The sequence below is a fragment of the Erythrolamprus reginae genome, chromosome 2 (genome assembly GCF_031021105.1).
Source record: "Erythrolamprus reginae isolate rEryReg1 chromosome 2, rEryReg1.hap1, whole genome shotgun sequence".
Taxonomy (NCBI): Eukaryota; Metazoa; Chordata; class Lepidosauria; order Squamata; family Dipsadidae; genus Erythrolamprus; species Erythrolamprus reginae.
The window spans coordinates 18656509-18664622 of NC_091951.1; positions in this window are offsets into that span (position 1 = coordinate 18656509).

Sequence of the window (8114 nt, forward strand, 5' to 3'; positions counted from 1 at the left end):
TGCTCCCAAGGATGTCCTTCGTCTTATTTTCAGGGGATGTCTTTTTTTTTTCAATGGAGAAGAATTCACATTTATTGCTGAACAAAAAAAGAAAGAACATTCATTATATACTGTACAGCAGTTGTCATCACAAACCAGCATAACCAGACAAACTGTGAATCCTATCAAGAATTTCTTACTACTACCATACCATTATTTCCATGTACAACAATTATACTTTCTTCAAATATATGTTATATATATATTCTGTTCGTGGATGCTGCGAAATGAAATGTCTCCTACGTCTTACTTTCAGGGGATGCCTTATACAGTAGTACCCCTAGATATGAGCTGCTCTACATGCGAGTATTTCAAGATACGAGCCACAAGGGGAGAGACATTTCTGTTCTACTCCCGAGCTCAAATTCGGGATACGAGCCGAGTGTCCACTAGGTGGCGCAAGAATCCTTGCTTTTGGTTATCTCGGAGGGGGAAAAAGTTATTTGTTCCAGAATACGAGTTGCCTCGAGATACAAGCTCCCTTATGGAACGAATTATGCTCGTATCTAGGGGTATTACTGTATTAGGCAATTCTACGAAACCTCTCCTGTGTCTTACTTTCGTGGGTGACTTATTTTCGGGGAAACGGTATCTTCAAGTTGCCAAGGTTGGGAAACACTGATCTAAGGCACTCAGTTGGAATGATTCCAGTCGAATCCAGACATGGCCGCTATTAAATCCCACCCGGTGATAAGCACAGGCATGGAATTGTTTTATTTCTCGGAATGCCGTTTTGGTTCGCTAACATACAAGCCTACTGGGCCCAACAGGGAAACAGGCTGTTTCCAGCCTCAGGAGGGTCTTCGGGGGGGGGAGGCTCTTTTCTCCCTCCCCAGGCATTGAATTATGGGTGTGGGCACTCGTGCATGCGCGATAGAGCACACACGGGCTATTTTGGCAACCGAGGGAAAAAAAGGTTCGACATCACTGTTCTATGCCAATATTGGCAAAACCTTTAGGCATCAAGTGTCAAAAGGGGAGGGGCGTATGCCAGGAACAGGAAGAACAGCCGCCCAGTGTACATGTGCATGCCAGGAAGATGGTCTTCTTGATTCCAGCATGTGCAATGGGCAGCTGCTCTTTCCGCTTCCGGTGCGTGAAGACCAGCATGGCAGAACCCGGAAGAGAAACGGGAAACGGCTCGTGTGCTCTCTTCTTGCCACCATGGTTCTATGCTGTTGAATTCTGCCCATTGTCGGTAGACTGGATAAGGTTGTGCAGGTTAAGTCCTAGAATTACCACCATTCATTTATTTAGAGCCGGAGTGGCGCAGCAGGTAGAGTGCTGCACTGCAGGCCACTGAAGCTGACTGTACATCATCTGAAGGTCAGCAGTTCAAATCTCATCACTGGCTCAAGGTCGACTCAGCCTTCCATCCTTCCGAGGTGGGTAAAATGAGGACCCGGATTGTGGGGGCAACATGCTGGCTCTCTTAAAAAGTGCTATTGCTAACATGTAAGCTGCCCTGAGTCTAAGGAGAAGGGCGGCATAAAAAAATTGAATAAACAAATAAAAATTGAATAAATAAATTTAGTGACCTTTCGAAGTTAAAAAGGCACTGAACAAAGTGACTTAATGACCGTTCTTCACACTTGGTTACAAAATTCAAACAACTTGGCAACTGGTTCATATTTATGACAGTGCGGTCGGGCGGTAGGGAAAGCAAGCAATACAGGGATTCAACATTTCCTGGAGGTTTTGGCAGGGGTCTGTTCTCCAAGCTTGCTGTTTAGTTCCCGGATATTTCATTACCAAACTAGGTAATATCAGCCATGGGGTTTTGGGGTGAAGTGCCTTGACCAGGACCAACCGACCATGCACGGCACTTCACCCCCCACCCCCTCAGCTGAAGATGCTACCTAGTGTTATGCCGTGCTTCATGTTACGAGCCCCAATTAAGTCAGGAATGTAAAGTCAAACACACACGCTGTTTTAAAGTAAACAGAAAAAACAGTTTATCCAAAATAAAGCTGTGCACACGCACTTTAAACTGCGTGTTTAAATTAGCTCTCTTTAAATTAGCTCACACACAGGTAACAGTCCTTGAAAGCTGTGAGACAAAAGCAAACAGAGCAGCTGTGAGAGTGTCACAGCCAAACCTCTTCAAGTGAGCCCACAAGATTTACTTAGCTGTGAAATATCCCAAAAAGTCTGTGAAAGTCCAGGAACAGTGCAAACACGACGTATCCTTCTCCAACCAGATAAACTCCCACATGCACGCTCTGCAACGCTGGTAATTTATCAGCAACCCCATTAGCCTAATTGCCTCAGCCACAGGTGTTCTCCCTTATCTCTGACAATACCTGCGCAGTTGATCTCTTCTAGCCATGAGCCTGCGCATTCTGGCATCTATCCACTGATCCTCCTCCGAGTCCGATGACCCACTAAAGGGATCATTAACTAATGGGCTGGCTGCATCCATCTCTCTATCTCATTCTTCTTCTCCCTGGCGTCTGACCTTGGCAATGAATCCTCACTGTCAGAAGCTGATAGCAGTAAGACAAGTCTCTGGGAACCTGAGGACTTTCCTAAACCAACATCCAAATTCCCCGTTGCAGGAGCTGTCCCAGAGCCAACCACAACACCTAGTTTGTGTTGTGGTTGGCTTCAGGCCAGCTCCTACGGCTGCTGATTTGGACTCAGAGGAGTAGGAGCCGTCTGATCACAGAAGACCCGTCTGGCTGGAGGAGGAATCAGACAGTGAAACAGAAGGAGAAAGGGACGAGGAAAGGGTTGGAGACGAAGAGAGGGAAATGGAGCAGAAAGGGATTGGAGAGGCAGAGAGGGAAATGGAGCCAATCAGATCTCCAGCTAGTTTCATCTGAATCAGACAGGGAGGATTTATTGAACGATCCTATTCTCAATGTTAGGGTCAGGAGAATGCTGGGACAACAAGAGCAGCTGCGCAAACGCAGAATCAGATTCTAGGTCACAGGTGTTAAGAATTAAAGACACTGCCGCAGCCTTGATAAAGGGGAGTTTTTGCAGATAAGTGTGGGAGTTTATCGTTCAGTTTGAAGAAAGACTTTGATGAATTGTCATTTCGTGTTTGCTGTGGATATCTTTGGACATTCTGACATTCAAGCCGTGAGTTAATGTGGCTGACATAAGCCAGAAAGGCTTCTGTTCTGACTTGAGTGATTAACTCTGACCTGTTGGACTCATAAACTAACGCCGAGGCTTGCAATTTTCTGTACATAAAGAGAACCTTTTTGCTTCCTTTTTACAAGCCTGCGAGTGTGTGTGTGTGTTTGGTTAATTACTTCATTTCAGGGTGGCCCGCGGCCAGGCAGAACAGTTTGGTAATGAAATGTCCGAGAGCTAACAGCAAGCTCGGAGAACAGACCTCCTGTCAAAACCTCACGAAAATGTTGAAACAACCGTTTCTAACTTTCATGAGGACTAGTACCTCTGTACTTCAAGCAAATCTCAGGAAGGTTGAGAACAAATCCATTCATGGAGGTGAAAACTTCCTAACCTCTTGGATCCTCATCAGAGGGCAAGAGTTGTACAGAGGTGGATAGGCGCAAAAATTTTTTTTTGCTACATTCAGAGATTACCTCTTTTCTCCCAGTCCATGCTAGTTCAGGAATCTTGATACATACCTGAAATTTTTTTAGGGTAGAAATTGGGCATACAATCTTATTTCTAGTTCTGTGTGTTTCAGACTTGGCCACTTTAAGACAAGTGGACTTCAATTCCCAGAATTCCCCAGGCAGCGTGGTGGCTAAAGGATTCTGGGAGTTGAAGTCCACGTGTTTTGCCTAGTTTGAAAAGCACTGTTCTGATTGAATGTTCTGTTTTCCACAAGAGCCAATCAGATTCTTCCAATTAGAGGGCTACAAGCAGTGCAGGAAAATGGCCGCCTGACCCACTATGGCCGGGTTAACACTCATGATTGACAGCCACAAATGGTTGCTCATTCCTTTCGTCAATACTACAATGAAGGATGTTGCATAAACAGTAATACCGACAGTACGGGCAGTCCTCGACTTAACGACCGCAACAGAGACCAGAATTTCCATTGCTAAGCGAGGTGGCTGAGTTGTGTTCTATTTTGACAACTTTGTGGCCTTTGTTTTTAAACAAAGCATGGTGAATTGCACAGTCATTAAATGAACTCTGTTCCCCCTATTGACTTCGCTTATCAGAAGTCAGCTGGGAAGTTTACAACCTGGTGATCGCATGACCCCAAGATCTTGGCAATTGTCATAACTACGTGTCACTTGCAAGTACCGAATCCTGATCACGTAGTTGTAGAGAGGCTGATGGTCATAAGTGTGAGGTATTTTTTCAGTGCTGTTGCAATTTTTTAAACTGTAGCTAGACGGTTGTAAGTAGAGGACTACCTGTGCTAAAAAATTTTTTGGGGGTGCTGTGGTTAGCTCTGGCCCAGCTCCTGCCCCAAGGACTGTGGATGTGGGGGAGACATCCACATGCTGCAGGCCTGTTTTGCCCCCGGTGGAATCTGCTGATGAAGGCTCCTCTGACCAAGAAGACATGAGTGACAGGGAGGAGGAGAGTGTGGCAGACAGCTCAGAAGGAGATCAATTATCTATCTCCTCCTTGGATTCAGGACAAGAGTTAATGATACAGCCACGCATGCGGAGAGCGATGCATAGGCAGCAACAACTGTGAGATTATTATCAAAGAAAATGAGGCCACCTGTGGTTGGGTGGGGCTGTGGTAATTAGTGAGGCTGCTATAAATAGCAGCATGTGGGTTTGGCCATTGAGGAGGATTATCTGATCGTTGTGTTTCGTGCCTGCTTTGCTGCGTTTGACCTTTTGTGTGCTGATTTTTCTTTGCTTTGAAACTAAACCAGAGCAAAGTGTGTTTCACTTTGTGAAAGAAGGACTGTGAATTGCCTCACAGCTGCAAGCTAAGTATCTCAGAACTGATAAGGGACTTGTACAAATTACCAGTTTGTTTGGAGACAAAGTGCTCTTTGCTATACCAAAAGAGGGCTTGGTTTAAGTGAATTTTCATTATAAAGAACATTGTTTTGAATTTTCAAACGTGTGTGTGTCTGAAATTTGCACCTGTGAATTTTCGGGAGGAGTCTACCAGAGAGCCCAACAGAACAGGAGGTAGGTTGGGGTTGCACTGGTTTCCTCCAATTCAAGCAGGGTTGTGTACACGTAGCCACTTCACCACAATTCAGTTAGGCACCGGGGCAAGAAAGGTCATAAAATGAAGGAAACGTCACTGAATAAATGTCTCACTTTTAAGCTCCAAAATTTTGGGCTAAATTGTCATAACTCGAGGACTACCTGTATAGTGGACCTCTCTCAAGGTTCTTATAACCTTGCTCCGGAGTTCTGACAGCTGCTGCAAAAAAAGAAACATAAAATTGGGATCGGCCGTATGGGTGACTTGATTTACAATGGTCGCAACTTAATAAGTCTTATTAAGTCTTAATAAGTCTTATTAATAAGTGTTAATGTCTTATTAAGTATTATTATTAATATGTCAAGGAGTACCACTACTGTTCCCAAATGTGTCGAGTGATAGACAGTGACTTTCCTTCCTCCTTGGGTGTGATTGATTTTGTTGATCTGCCCGAGCCAACTGTTTTGAAAAAAACTTTGCATATTATTTTGTGATTCGAGCTGGTAAAAGCACAGGGAGTCCTCGATTTACAAGAGTTCACTTAAGAACATAAGGAGAGCCATGCTGAATCAGGCCAAAGCCCATCGAGTCCAGCATTCTGCGTCACACAGTGGTCCACCAATTGTCCATGGGGATCTTGAGCAGAAAGAGAAGGCAAGACCCTCCCTTTCCCTTGACCCCCAACAAATGGTACTCAAGGGAATCCTGCCTGCCTCAACCAACATAGAGGCAGCACTTGGACATCTGTTTCAATAATCACCGATACACTTGACATCCATGAATCTGTCTAATCCTGCCTTGAAGCTATCCAGGCTGACAGCTGTCACAACCTCTTGTGGAAGTGAATTCCATAAACCAACAAGCCTCTGGGTGAAGAAATATTTCCCTTGATTTGTCCTCACGTTCTTACCTATGAGTTTCAGGGACTGTCCCCTCGTCCGAGGATTGTGTGATAGAGAAAAGAACTTTTCTCTATCCAACTTTTCTATCCCATGCATGATTTTATACACTTCGATCAAGTCACCCATTAAACGCCGTCTTTCAAGGCTGAAGAGACCAAGGCATTGTAACCTGGTATCCCATTGTAACCTAGGGTTGATATTCCTGGAGGGGTCTGAAATATGGTAAATGATTTAGCTTCACTAGATAAATGGTCAAAGCAATGGAAACTGCAGTTTAATGTTTCCAAATGGAAAATAATGCACTTGGAGAAAAGGAATCCTCAATCTGAGTATTGCATTGGCAGTTCTGTGTTAGCAAAAACTTCAGAAGAGAAGGATTTAGGGGTAGTGATTTCTGACAGTCTCAAAATGGGTGAACAGGAGGTCGGGCGGTAGGAAAAGCAAGTAGGATGCTTGGCTGCATAGCTAGAGGTATAACAAGCAGGAAGAGGGAGATTGTGATCCCTTTATATAGAGCGCTGGGGAGACCACATTTGGAATACTGTGTTCAGTTCTGGAGACCTCACCTACAAAAAGATATTGACAAAATTGAACGGGTCCAAAGACGGGCTACAAGAATGGTGGAAGGTCTTAAGCATAAAACGTATCAGGAAAGACTTCATGAACTCAATCTGTATATTCTGGAGGACAGAAGGAAAAGGGGGCGGGGGCATGATCGAAACATTTAAATATGTTAAAGGGTTAAATAAGGTTCAGGAGGGAAGTGTTTTTAATAGGAAAGTGAACACAAGAACAAGGGGACACAGTCTGAATTTAGTTGGGGGAAAGATCAAAAGCAACATGAGAAAATATTATTTTACTGAAAGAGTAGTAGATCCTTGGAACAAACTTCCAGCAGACGTGGTTGATAAATCCACAGTAACTGAATTTAAACATGCCTGGGATAAACATATATCCATTGTAAGATGAAATACCGGAAATACCGTGTTTCCCCGATAGTAAGACAGTGTCTTACTATCTTTTTACCCGCAAAAGCCCCACTAGGTCTTACTTTCGGGGTATGTCTTACATACCCCCCCCCCTGCCGTTTCCCGCCTCCACTAACCAAATTGACAGGGTGAAGTCGGGAAGACCCAGGGAGGCCGCCCAGCAGCTGATCTGCTCGGTTCTCTCCGCTTTGACGGCGCTGGTCTGCTCGCTCGTTCCCGCAACCGACCCGCTTCCCCGACACGCGTCTGGAGGGGAGGAGCCGCTCTGCGCAGTTGGGCAGCCCCACCTGCCTGCCTGAAAGGAGGCGGGCGAAGGAGGGCGCAGCTCCGGCTGCCCGCTCGGCTCGCTTCTACAACTTCGGACCAGCGCCGTCCTTCGCCTCGCATTTCCGGGTTGGCGAGCCTGGATTGTTTTTCCTGCGAGCGCTGGTCCCCGCTAAGCGAAGGCTTAGCGGGGACCAGCGCTCGCAGGAAAAACAATCCAGGCTCGCCAACCCGGAAATGTGGGTCGGTTGCGGGGACGAGCGAGCGGACCAGCGCCGTCAAAGCGGAGGGAACCGCCGCCAGGGCGCTGCGAACTGCTCCCTCGCTTTTAGTACCGTGTTTCCCCGAAAGTAAGACATATGTCTTACTTTCGGGGTATGGCTTATATAAGCCGACCCCCCTGAAACCCCCCATATGTCTTACAATCGGGGGGGTCTTACTATCGGGGAAACACGGTAGTATAAGGGCAGACTAGATGGACCATGAGGTCTTTTTCTGCCATCAGTCTTCTATGTTTCTATGTTTCTAAGGGAGGGGCTCCATTTCCTTGATCATTCTTGTTGCCCTTTTTTCCACCTTTTCCAGTTCTATTATATCCTTCTTGAAGTGCGGTGTCCAGAACTGTACACAGTAACTCCAAGTGTGGTCTCACTTAGTAGCTGTTGCAGTGTCCCACACACCTACGCGATCGCATTTTGCGACCTTCTGACAAGCAATGTCAAGGGGGAATCCAGATTCACTTAACAACCGCATTCCTAACTTAACAATTGCAATGATTCACTTACTGGGGGCAAAACTCACGGAACGA